Source organism: Pleurodeles waltl, chromosome 5 (assembly GCF_031143425.1).
Source record: "Pleurodeles waltl isolate 20211129_DDA chromosome 5, aPleWal1.hap1.20221129, whole genome shotgun sequence".
Classification (NCBI taxonomy): domain Eukaryota; kingdom Metazoa; phylum Chordata; class Amphibia; order Caudata; family Salamandridae; genus Pleurodeles; species Pleurodeles waltl.
In genome coordinates this window covers 1,145,340,901-1,145,355,042 of record NC_090444.1, presented here as the reverse complement: position 1 = coordinate 1,145,355,042, position 14,142 = coordinate 1,145,340,901, and positions in this window count along the sequence as shown.

The following is a 14,142-nucleotide window of genomic DNA, read 5'->3' as shown; positions in this document are numbered from 1 at the left end:
ATGCCTTTCTTCTGTCAGCAGTATGCCCTATGAAGCTCTTTTCTAAAGGTGTAAGCAAGCACGTAAGATTATTTCTATGTGCATATGCAGTTCGAAATGTTAGTGTAGGCTCAAAGAATCCTCTATCAAATACTATATCATGATCCTTAGCTACTCTACTCAGATATCTAATAATTGGAACAAACGAAAACACCATGTCATAATTGGAGTAAAAATACTGTGTATACTCTTGATTATAGAACCTTGTTAGTAGCAGACTACAGCTTATTCTGTAAGTTAGCAGTAAGCTATGGTATGTAACCCCTTCTACTGATGAAGGAATTTGTGTACACACAAGACAATCCCTTGCGTCCATCGTTTCAACATACTCACTCAACAAACGATAGAAAACATTAGAAGAAAGCTCTCCTGGAGCATTAGTATATTCATGCAAATACTTCTCAACTAATTTAAACCTCTCTAAAGCTGTTAGTCTAGTAGTTTCAGGAACAGAAGCACGATTGGCTCCTTCGTATCAAGAACAGACATTCCCACAATCACTACTATAAACAAAATCCCACACATAATCACCAATCCAATGCTCATATATTTACAGCGCCTAGCATTCCTAATTTCATTATTTAACTCAACCATGATCTGTAAAGAATCAGAAAGTAGAAGAAACTCTTCTATAAGATACAGTAAAAATCTCACAGTTTCAGTTTCACATCCAGGAACCCTTCTCCTTGTCAAAATAGATTAGCAGCTTGTCACATCCGGTTTTATGTCAATCAGGTTATCAATGTCTCTTTCGGTTTTATTTTCAACAGTCTCTTTATTTCAGATTGGTTCAACAATTCAGCTTCTTGTTCACCTTCAGGTTACATCAAAGTACTGACTCGGAACCTCTCTATCAAAACAAAAGGACATAAACTTATGTTGCCATTCATTAGTAGTTCCATACGCCCATTTAGGACCTGCGTAATGCCGACTTGCTATTCTCTTTCTTTTCAACTTTCAATCACCACTTATTTCTCCTTCACTCAATTCTTCTTTTTTCGTAGTATCTACCTCTTCCTCTATTGTTTCATTTATGACTAATTCCTTTCTTTTTCCTACTTGTGACTCAGGCCAATTATCTCCTTTTCTCAATCCTTCTGTCAATATTCTTCTCAGGATTGGACTCTTCTCTTTCTCTATGGTGTTTTCTCTTGATGGACCTACAACTGGCTCAGGAGGAGTCGGATCACCTTGACCTTATCCGTCTCAACTCTTTCCCCCTCTTGGTCTGGCACTTGCTCTGTTTGCTTTTCAACACCGTCTGCTTCTGGGAGAACCCCTGCTGGACTAGGCTCTTCTGATGTATCCGTTGAGATTGATCCTTCCGCACCCTCCTGTAATTCTTCACCTTCGCCTCTGACAGGGGTAATAGAACCATCTTTCAAAAGCTCTTGTTCAATTTCAGGCTCACCTGGTTCTTTTTCTGGCTCAGGTGCGAAAACCTGTTTCACTGTTGTTGGTGCTCTCAACAACACTTCTTCATGATCCAGTGGACATGCCGCTTTCTTTGTATGACTCACGTGTATCCAGTTCGGGAGTCCTGCACACTTCACAGCTGTTGTCAGCCAGAACCTTGCAGTAGTCCAAGTAGTCCAACACCATTTCATCTGTAAGATTAACAAGTGCATTTACTGGAACTGCTGGTAATCTCATTGCTCTGCCCATGAGGATTTCATGGGGCGACAACCCTGTCTTCCTGTCAGGTGTATTTCTCATTGATATCAACACCAAAGGCAATGCATCTGGCCAGTTCAGATTCGTAGCTGCACACATCTTTGCAATTCTTGATTTCAAGGTATCATTCATCTGCTCCACTAGTCCTGATGCTTCAGGGCGGTAGCTACAATGCAACTTCTGCTCAATGTTTAGTGCTGCACATTAGAGTTTAATCACCTCATTGTTGAAGTGAGTTCCCTATCTGATTCTAAAGAGATGGAAACCTGAAACGTGGTATCAACTCCCTGAGCAACAACTTTGCTACTCCTTCTTGTGGGGTATGCTTCAATCCAGTGACTAAAAATGCACACAATCACCAACACGTTCTTCAAGCCTCCACACGCAGGCATCTCAATGAAATCCAATTGCATTCTGCTGAATGGACCTACTGCTCTTCCAATGTGGCTCAAATTCACCACTGTCCCGTTTCCCACGTTTAGCTGCTGACAAATTATACAGCGATGTTGGAAATGGGGTCTTTGGTTGGCAGTCAGGTTACCCCCTGTCCAATGAAGGACCTTCACTCTAGTCAGGGTAGGTCACACACAATCCAAATTATCCTGTGCCCACCCTCTGGTAGCTTGGCACTGAGCAGTCAGGCTTAACTTAGAAGGCAATGTGTAAAGTATTGGTGCAATAAATCATACAATAACACTATATAGCACCACAAAAATACACCACACAGTGTTTAGAAAAATCTATAATATTTATCTGGATATCTGCAGATCAAAACGATGAAAGATGCAATAAGAAATTGTAGAGATATCACTGAAAAGTGATATGAAGTGTCTTAAATCTTTAAAAAGCAAACAAAGTCTCTTTCAAGCACAAAGTACCTGGTTTGGAGTGTAAAATCTCTGCAGAGGGCCGCAGAGGAGGAGATGCGTGGAAAATGGTGTGTGCGTCGGTTTCGCCCCTTCACACACGGACTTGCGTCGTTATTTTTCATGCGGGGAAGACGTTGCATTGATTTCCGGCACACGGACAGTCTCCTCTGTGGGTCGCGGGGTTTTCAGACGCCCTGGGGTCTGAGCGTGGAATCCTGGGCTTGTTGTCCGGCTGCGCGTCGTTCCGATGGGCTGTGCGTGGAATTTTCTCCCTCACGGCAGGCGCTGCGTCGATTTCCTCTCTGGAAGTCGGGCGGCGTTATCCAGACGGGCCGGGCGTCGAAGTTCCGGTCAAACCGCAGGCGCCGCGTCGATCTTTTCCTTGCGAGCGGCTTCGTCCCAGGTCAGAGTGCAGTAAATTTTTCAATGCGGAGCAAGCTGTGCATTGAATTTTGCGCCGCACAAGGAGTCCAGCTGAAAGAAATAAGTCTTTTTGGTCCTGAGACTTCAGGGAACAGGAGGCAAGCTCTATCCAAGCCCTTGGAGAGCACTTCTGCAGCAAGGCAAGAGTTCAGCAAGGCTGCAGGCCAACAGCAAGGCAGCAGTCCTTTGTAGAAAGCAGTCAGGTGAGTACTTTGGGCAGCCAGGCAGTTCTTCTTGGCAGGATGCAGGTTCTGGTTCAGGTTTCTTCTCCAGCAAGTGTCGGAGGTGGTAGGGCAGAGGGCCTGTTTTATACCCAAATGTGCCTTTGAAGTGGGGGAGACTTCAAAGAGTGGCTTAGAAGTGCACCAGGTCCCCTTTCAGTTCAATCCTGTCTGCCAGGGTCCCAGTAGGGGGTGTGGCAGTCCTTTGTGTGAGGGCAGGCCCTCCACCCTCCCAGCCCAGGAAGACCCATTCAAAATGCAGATGTATGCAAGTGAGGCTGAGTACCCTGAGTTTGGGGTGTGTCTGAGTGAATGCACAAGGAGCTGTCAACTAAACCCAGCCAGACGTGGATTGTAAGGCACAGAAAGACTTAAGTGCAAAGAAATGCTCACTTTCTAAAAGTGGCACTTCTGGAATAGTAATATTAAATCCAACTTCACCAGTCAGCAGGATTTTGTATTACTATTCTGGCCATACTAAATATGACCTTCCTACTCCTTTCAGATCAGCAGCTACCACTTCAATAATGTATGAGGGCAGCCCCAATGTTATCCTATGAAGGGAGCAGGCCTCACAGTAGTGTAAAAACGAATTTAGGAGTTTTACACTGCCAGGACATGTAAACTTACACAGGCACATGTCCTGCCTTTCACCGACACAGCACCCTGCCCTAGGGGTTACCTAGGGCACCCATTAGAGGTGACTTTTATGTAGAGAAAGGGGAGGTTTAGGCTTGGCAAGTACTTTTGAATGCCAAGTCGAGGTGACAGTGAAACTGCACACACGCCTTGCAATGGCAGGCCTGAGACAAGGTAAAGGGGCTACTTAAGTGGGTGGCACAACCAGTGCTGCAGGCCCACTAGTAGCATTTAATCTACAGGCCCTAGGCACATATAGTGCACATTACTAGGGACTTATAAGCAAATTAAATAGTCCAATTGGGTATGATACAAAGTCACCATGTTTAAAGGGAGAGAGCATATGCACTTTAGCACTGGTTAGCAGTGGTAAAGTGCGCAGAGTCTGAAAGCCAGCAAAAACAGTGTCCAAAAAGTGGAGGGAGGCAGGCAAAAAGTTAGGGGTGACCACCCTAAGGCATGTCAGCTCTAACAAGCGATGACATACTGCCTCTGCTGCCTGCCTAAACTTAGGATTGAACCAGTCGATCTTGAACAATCGGACCATGGCATCCCTCCCAATGTGTGCCTGTCCGTGGTAATATCTGGCCATTTGCAACAATAAACTATTGGGCAGGACCATCTAACCCTCCTCAGAAACCCAAATTTCATCAGGTCTTTGGACACATTTTAGTTTGGACCAAAGTCGTTTCTCTTCCTTTTCAACATTATTTTGCAGTGTTTTCAACTCTTCCACAGTATCAATCACTTTCAATGCAAAACTTGTACATGTGTTACCTTTTTCTGACATAAGGACCCACTTGTCTGTGAACGATAAACAGTTCAATGCGCAAAATCTTGCGACTTGATTATGTTGTGTCTTTTGATGTGCACTGCATTTCACCACAGCAATTTCTTCAGGTAACTGTATTGCATACAGTAATTCCTTTATTCTGTCGCCATTTCTTACTGGTGAACCAATAGGGGTCAGGAACCTCTTCGTGACCACAATTGACCAAAACCATGAACAATTCCAAATACATATTGGCTATCCGTATAGATGGTGACTCTCAATCTTGCAGATACATGGCATGCTACCAATTCTGCTACTTGTGCAGACTATGCACCTCAAAGCCAAGAAGCTTCTAAAGTACCTGTAATCGTGCACACAGCATATTCTGCTCTCAATGTTCCTGTACCACCTCTTAGACATGAGCCACTAACAAAGACAATTTGGTAATTTTCTTCCAATCGGGTATATCTGATATCTGGTCTGGGTTTTGTGCATAATTCAGTTACCTCAAGACAATCCTGCTCAATGTCTTCTTCCTTTTCAATTTCAACAGTATCACTTGGAAGCAATGTTGCCGGGTTTAGCACTGTACATCTTTTCAATGTTACATATGGAGCACCTAGAATGCTTGTATCATACCTTGTCAGTCTGGCACCAGTCAAATACTGTGTTTCTGTCCTTGTCAGTAAAATCTCAACAGAGTGAGGTACCATTACTGTCAAAGGGTATCCCATCACCACTCCCTCACACTGTGATAGGCTTTGACCAACTGCGGCAACCGCACGCAAACAACCTGGTAAGGCTGCTGCGAGTGGGTTCAAGATAGCTGAAAAATAGGCTACTGGGCGATAAGCACCTCGAGGAACCTGTGTCAAGACAGACAAAGAACAAGCATCACGTTCATGACAAAACAATATGAATGGCTCCGTGTAATCAGGCATTCCCAACTCTGGAGCTCTGCACAAACTCTCTCTCAACTCAGTAAATGCTTTCATCTGATCCTGATCTAAGGTAATGGGATCTGTAACATCCTTATGTGTCAGCTGCTGCAACGGTTTGGCAATCTCAGCAAAGTTCTGAATGCACTGACAACAATAACCTACCATTCCCCGAAACATTCTGACAACTCTCTGTGAAGTCAGGGGACTTCTCTGCAATATCATTGGAATCCTTTCTCCGGAAATTCTCCTCGACCCTTTCTCAATTTGGTGTCCCAGATATTTCACTGATTTCTGACAGTACTGCAATTTCAAAGGTGACACTTTATGTCCAACCTTTCCCAAGTGACTCAATAGGGCAATCAAGTGGTATTTACACTCATCCCTCATTTTGGATGCATCAGTAAGTCATCAATGTACTGCACCAGAGTCGATTGGTACGGTAATTCCAATGACTCCAGATTCTTTTTCAAGGTCTGGTTGAACAGAGACGGTGACTCTGTGTACCCTTGAGGAAGCCTGTACCACCTTTAGACTCTGTCTAGGAATTTGAAACTAAAAAGAAACTGACTATCTTCATGGAGAGGCGCAGAAAAGAAAGCTTGTGACAAATCAACCACTGTGAACCACTCTGCATTGCATGGGATCTGAAACAATATTACTGCTGGGTTCGGCACTACAGGACAACACTTGACCACCAGGTCATTCACTTTTCACAAATCTTGCACAGTTCATACTTTCCCACTTTCTTTAGGCCCATTATCAGTGAATTACATGGACTGCTCAACACTTCCTTCAAAACCCCTTGTTTAAGAAAATCTCTGATTATCTGCGCCACTTTCATCAGAACATCCTGTGCCATATTATACTGTGGAAGCTGCAGGAACACTACATTCGGCTTCAAAGTGATCTCAATCGGCTCCACTTCCTTGATCAATCCCACTTCTTTACCTGTCAGGTCCCACACATTTTCCTATACTGTTCCCTGTAAATCTGCATGCAATTCTTTCACAGTAAACATCTGGAAAAACTCAATCAAAGGGTACTCTTCATTAATGTTTTTATTCTCAGTTTCAGGAGCTTGTTCTTCCTCATCAGAACTATTCGTCTGAACCTCTATTCCAGCAGTTGAAAAACTAATCGAACATCTGGTCTTGCACCACAAGTCCCTTCCCAGTAGAGATATTGGACTTGAGTCACAAACTACAAATTTATGCAGTCCCTGAAAATTGCCAATCTCTACCTGTACTGGATCTGTGATCAGATTTATCAACTGTCTATTCGCTATCCCAACAACCTGTGCTGTTCTTCCTGAAAGAAGTAAGTTCAACACTCCTGCACTCCTCACTGTAGAGCGTTTAGCTCCTGTATCCACTAGAAATGAGACCCTATGATCTGTCACCTTTCCTTTCACAAAAGGTCCTCTCTGATCTACCTCTAGGGATGCTGCAAGCATACATGTCTCCTCATCCGAACTCTCACAAATCCATTCGTCGTTTATTCCATTCTCACTATATAATGGGAATTGGTGCACTGTGTTACTACTTCTGTCTTGTCTCTGTCCTGCTGAGTAAGCATCATCTGTTGCTGTTCCATCGGTGCTTGAGGTATCTGCATTTCTGTCTAAGTACCATAGGAACCTGCTGCTGCATTGCTGCAACTGTGTCATTTGTGCACGAGGCAGTTGCATCTGCTGCATGGGTTGAAAGTTCTGCACTTGATTCATGTTATTCTGAAAATTCGGATTCAGTCTTCTCATTCTAGAGACTTTCACAGTTTGAAATGTATTGACATCACCACTTTGCTGAACGACACCATCCTGCACCATCATCGGACATTCCCACTTCCAGTGTCCCCCTTTTCCACAAGGATGACACAGCAACATCTTTTTCATCCCTTGCACATCATTCTGAACCACTACAGTCCTCAAATCCGGACCATGATTCATGTTGATTCAGCGACCCCTACCTCTCGCTTGGGGTTGGAACATGACAGTTCCCTATTGTTGCTGTATCTGTTGCGGTATCTGTTACACTAAAGCTCCCTGCACTCCATTTTGAGCTGCCTTAATCTGCATCACCATCGCCTTCTCCTTCAGCTTTTTCTGCTTCAGTTCAATCTCATCACTACAGTGTTTCTCATACTGCAATACCTCATCAATCGGCTTCACTTGCCAACAAATCAAATGACTCTTAATCATCTGACCCATTTCAGGTCTCAATCTTTCCACGAACCTGAACACAAAGTGTAGCATGTCTTTCGGCTCAATCGCTTCCTTGCCACTGTACTCCTTGAACGCTTTCAGCAACCTCTTATAATAGGTATGTATTGACTCCTTGACTTCCTGCACGTTCCTGTCAATTCTCACCAATCAATAATATTTTTAGTTGAGATTCTCGTCTTCAGGAACTCAATCACCTTATAATAATGTTTCATCACTTCAGGTGATGGTGCACCTGGAACTCTTTCCCTTTCTGGTTCACTCGTCGGCCAATCCACTGCTCTCTTGCACTCAACCCACAAATCAGCTGGCACTACTATCTCCAACAGAGTATTCAAGTCTTCCCACAGACATTTCAAAGCTTCACAAATGTATCTGTCTGCTGGTACCACTCATCTGGTTTCTCTCTCAGTTTTGGATAATCATTTGTGAATGACAGAATATCACTCCTGTGCCATGGAACATGAACAAATTGCTTTCCTGGAATTTCCCTCATTGATAACATTTTTACTGGATCTTTTTTTCTTTCTGAACACTTTCAGACCCTTCCTATGAATCTCCTTTCCATGTATCCTTCTTCTTTGCCCATCTGCCTTCCCACTTCTCTAATGCTCCCCAAATCTGAGCACTCAGCAATAATTCTTTGAGATGTGCTTTTATCCCAGCTGACCTCATGTGTTCAAAGTCTTTTTCCTCAAAATCTAACCTGTAGCTTTGTTTCAAATGCTTCATTTTCTCAATTTCTATGCCATGTTTATCTGCAAGATCTGCCAATTTCTGATGTATCGTGCCCACTTCTCTCGTAATTCTTTGACACAAGTATCTCAGCACTTCTTCGGTATAGGATTCTAACCTATTCACTCCCATTGACCCTTCAACTAGTTCGGTTATTTTGGTAGCCAGCCTTACACGATCAATCTGCTCTTCCCCCATGGATGTATTTTGAGGGGAATTCAAATTTCTAACCACTCATTTAACTGCTGTGCTGTTAATCCCTGTAATGAAATATTACTCGTGTTCGGCAATGGCACCTGTTGTACCACTGCACCTGGAGTTTGCCGTGTCAAAAGCTTCAAACTCTGACTAACACTGGAAGTGCAACAAGTGGACTAAGGTCCATTAATGGGCTAGATCCATCAAAGGTCTGCCCCATAGATGATATTACCTGCACATGATCTCTCACCCCCCTCCTCATGAGGCTTTGCGACATTTCACCCTGTTCTCCTCCTCGGCTTCTTTTGTGCAAACAATGGTACTGCTGAACCAACAGTAATTGGCAGCGATATCGCATCTGGTGCCGCTCTGACACCCGCATTTTGTGGAAGGGCTACTCCCATATTCTGATTTATCACTGGTGTCACATCTGAGTGTGTCCTTGTCATTGGTGTGAATTTCAGCAACCCCTGTGGCTGTGCCTGAGGCAACAACATTGGAGTCAGTTCAGTCTGTACTAGCATCGGCCTCGGAACCACTTGCTCTGTAGGCACCACTAAGTTCGAAGTTGTCTCGAGAATTGGTACCTCTGGATAAATTCTCTGTACTGGTGGTGGGTGCATCCGTGTCTGGACTATCGATGTAGTCACTGCATTAGGAGTACTCTGTACTACCCCTTGTACCTGTCCATTATCTGGTTGTACTGGTCCCCCTGTCCCGACACTTGAGCTGGGGCAGTTGGAGCAGAACTAGCACTTGGACCCCCTTCATGTATCGTATATGGTGGAGGTTGGTCCCTCAACACTTGAGTAATAAGATCCTCAACATCTAAATCTTCTTCTTCCACATAAGTCTTTTTCTTCTTCTTACCCCCTGATGAACTCTTACCACTCTTGCTAGTATCCTCTTTCCCTTCTGACTAATTTTCCTCTGTAATAGCAGGAAACAACTTAACACCCTGCAAGGTCTCAGGTCTCCACCTTTTTTGTTCCCAATCCCATCTTTTCTCTGCTAAAGACTTCTCTACCTTCCTTATTCTCCTATGAAATTTAAGTTCTTGCTGCTGTCTTGCTATGAGCTCCCGAACCGCTAATGCCTCAAACTGTGCTGGTCTCGGAAGTGGCTTCGTCTCTTATAACGTCATTCGCAACTGATCCAAAATTCTCAAATTAAACGTTCCATGCTCTGGAAATGCTAAAACTCCCTGTTTCTCTGTCAATTTGCACCACTGCTTTAACCAAAGACATGGTGCGACACCTTGCTCCTCCATCACAATAACTGCAGGAGAATTTTCTGGTGGGGTCGGCTCCCCCACTGTTGCCTTAATGTATGTATTGCCCTTCATGGCACTCCTAAACGCTTTGAAAAACTTCATCTTCTCAGGTGTATTTATTCAATTCAATAGGGAAATGAATTTTACTCCCAAGATTCCCTTCACCCGCTTTCTCAACCAATTGTCTCTTATGGACGGCTGCCAATCCGCTCGCAACTCTTCTCACTAACCAACCTATCCTAGCGCGGCTCACTCTGACGTCATACTCACACACTGCAGCTGACAAAGTCTTGTGGCTCGTCCTCCTAATCTTTAACTCACACAGAACTAATGCAAAATTATTGCGAGCACTAACCAAAAAACAATAACCAAAAACAAATCAGCTGGTTTACTACAGGAAGGTACACAATCGCTTCAGAGACCTTACGGATTTTCACTGATGGCCCTTCCGCTCTTGCAGCTATTTCTCTTTCTCAGTCTCCCACATTGGCAAGTAAAATCCGACCCACAAATTTTACTCTCAACTGATCAACGGGTCTGTCCTGGTGCACATAGGACTCGCCAAATCTCAGTCAAACTTTTCTCTTACTCACTTAATTAACATACCGACTTGTTGACCACGCCCGATCAACCTACTAAACCAGACAGATTACAAAATAAACCCAAGTGTCTCCTACACTTGTCAATATACTCTGGAGTCTTAGACCACGCATCGTCCGTACATTACCAGCAACCACATGGACAATTTTTTAGCACAAACCGCCACACACATATGAAGTTTGACGATTTCCCTACTTTCATACTGCGGAGTATGCACACTCTTACGAAACTTCAACTGGAGTGCGCAGACTCCCTACTTTTCTCACGTATATCACAATTCACCTGCGATCTGCATAAGCCTTTGCAAGCGCAACTTACCACTTTCACTCTATCACTTAAGACGCTGAGAACATACCCAGCTTTACTAGCAGGATCCAGGACCTGGGAAAGTCATTTCTGGGCTTAAGGGGACATCATCTTCGCTACAATTGCCATTTCAGAAAACATACTTCAAATCTCATTAAATGAATAACTAACCCTAATTTAAACTACCACCATAACCATCGGTCACCACATAACTAGTTCTCGAAGTAACTAACCAAAAACTGTCAGTGTGCCAGATCCTTAGTAAGTAAACTTACAAGGGGATGCGTATAGGTCAATGAACCTTTTGATTCGCATGGAGTATCCTAGCTATGTAGTAATCGATGACCATCAAAAATCAATACATGAATCAAAAAACAATAAGCAAAACATTAATCATCAGTTAAAAACGTCAGCATCTCATGAATAACCACAACTCAATTATATGTTTTATCAATTTTATTTACCTATTAGTTACAATACTGTCATGAGGATTATTCAAACTTTATTCAATCCACTCAGTATTAATTCATTGGTGACCACCAATAACATAATCTAATCAGAACTTGAAAAAACATACATTCTAATGCCTCAATGTAATCCAATAACGATGAAAATGTTAACATGAGTAGCAGAGTTCAGCAAATCAGTCCATCAATCATTTGTCACCTTATATGTCAACGTCTCAGAATAAGAACCCTACCTAACCCTGATTAGCATTAGCATGTGGGACTTCATGCGAAAACAGTTTAGAACATGAATTTCGAAAATCATCTAGCTAGGAGAAAAACTATAAAACAGCGCAGTTGGTACCTAGAAAGAAAAGGCACAAAAAGTCAATCAGTCACATTGTCATAGATACCTATCCATTATATGGAGCAGCAACAAAGTCAGTCTTCGTCTTCAGGTCATCAATCGATCAGCAACACACCAGGCTCTCAAGAGCATGAGCCCAATGGCAGAGTTTCGCATCAATTTCAGCAAAGGTCTCTCTTGATCATCTGCCTCTAACATCTCCCCATCAGTTCTCTCTCTAGCATCTGAAGTTTTCTCCCTTTGTCACTACATTATAATAAAGTTACCCAGCATATCCCCAAAATCCTAATTGGTCAATTAGTCACCATATATGATGCTTTCCAATAATTTTTATTTTACAAATCTATGAATTCTAATATTACGCCGTTCTCAGGGTGTCGATTTATTTACTGTACGATGTCCTCATCATCCACCTCATCAGGTATCGAAAATGTTGCATCTTCTTCTCCAGTCAGTGTCTCTATTGTTTGAGTCCTGGGAAAGTACATCTTGTCTGCTTTACACTGAATTGATTACATACTCTAGTCCCTCATCTCCTGTCCGTCGGTTCATTGCAGAATATTCTAGCTAAGCCAATTTTATTAACACAAGTGGTTCAGGGTCTGTTCAACACATCAGCTTTCTACATTGCATGATTATTCAGCTTCTGCATGAGGCCTGGCAAAACTAGGCCACAACTTTGGCTAAGTTAGCTCTACAATACAATTGAAAACATAAAGTATATAGCTCAATATGACATATTACTACATTATTATTACACATTTTCAACATTTTCGCATATTTTTAGTCATTTTAGTATAGTTCGTGAATTTTGGCAGCCACTCTCCATGGGCACATTTTCAAAAGTGCACATTATTTTTCTACATTAATTCTCTCTACAATTCATTATTATTATTCAAAATGCATAAACACTCATTAATAAATTTAATTAACATATCTGCTTCAGCAAGGGCATGCAGCAGGGAGAAGATCAGTCGTCACCAAGGATGCTGATTTCATAGCTTTATTTCCACCCTGGCTCTCTGAATGTGATGCAGAGGCTATAGGACTATTATCCTGGAATGAGGGTTGCATGGGTTAACCAGGAGTAATGGTCGAGTTCACAGTACCAGACCCACCATGTTTACTAACTTCCATGATGCCAATTGGAACTCACGCAAGCGATTGTGAAAGCTGTGGGGACAGAGTTGCTGGAATTACAGGGGAATGTAAGGTGGGCAGATCAGCAGGGTATTGGGGTTGTTTTTTTTTTGTTGGGTTAGGTCGCCACTGTCTGGATTTAACTAGTTGAGTGAGGTAAGCCCGTAGAGAGGCACGGCGACCATGAATAGGTCTTAATTTAGTGTCCATCAAATCACTGAGATGGATCCTTAAGAACTCCCATGCATCAGCACTTGGAGGTGGCAAAACTACTGTGTCAGGGGAGCCAGTTATTCTCAGAGCCTGTTGTGATTTTCATGGTTTAGGATTAACCACCTTCTTAGAATGCTTAGAAAGTGGACCCCCATTCGATTGATTCAAGGCAGAAGCCAGCTCGCCCAATGAGCCATGTCTCTCTGGCAAATCTGAAATGGGCTCTCAAGGCCAGTTCCCATAAGTCCATTTGATTACTTGATGGTATAAGTTGGATCGTCAGCACTTAGCATTACATCTAGTACTGACGGAACTGTTAAAGACGATTGGGATATAAGAAACTCATTTGCCGTGAGCAAAAGCGACGTTTTGCGAGTTTTATTTCATTTGTTACCAAATCCACCACCCTCACCAGAAAGGTGTCAATGGTTGTACATGGGGGTTTGGATTGTATGTCGAAATTGCTTGCCATATTTGCCACCCTTTTCCCCATATTGTCAAGGGTATACAAAAGATGATAGAAAATAGCAAAGAAAATTTGGAGTCACAAATATCCTTAGCTGTAAGCCAGAAAGTGCAAAGCCAAGAGGGTAAGCCCAGCCCGGCCTCTGTTGGGCTATGACATGCTAAGACGGGACTGTCTTGGCCTGGTCTTTGCCCGGGCCAACGCCCGAGTGTGTCCCGTGGTGTAGGAAGCCCCTCGGAGCTCTACAGTGAGAGACACCTCATGTCCCGCCTCCAGCAGCCGGTGATCAGGTGTGCAACTCACAGTCCCTGTTACAAACAGCAGCAACGTTGATAGGACAATGGGTTTACATGACAAAAACAATTATAGATCATACATGTCCTTTTTTATCTAGCCCTTAATAGTATTGGCCAGTTTGCTTCGAACAACGCCAGTGTTTGTTTATGAATCTCAGTATTTTGTATGGTAGAAATATGTTGCTTTGGAATATTGTGCATATTTGACACTGGCGCTCTGGGTACACACCTTGTTGAAAACCTGATCCCGTACCAATTTGCCACGGCACTCTCTTCCTATGAAGTTGCTTCTACGTGGATGCTCTC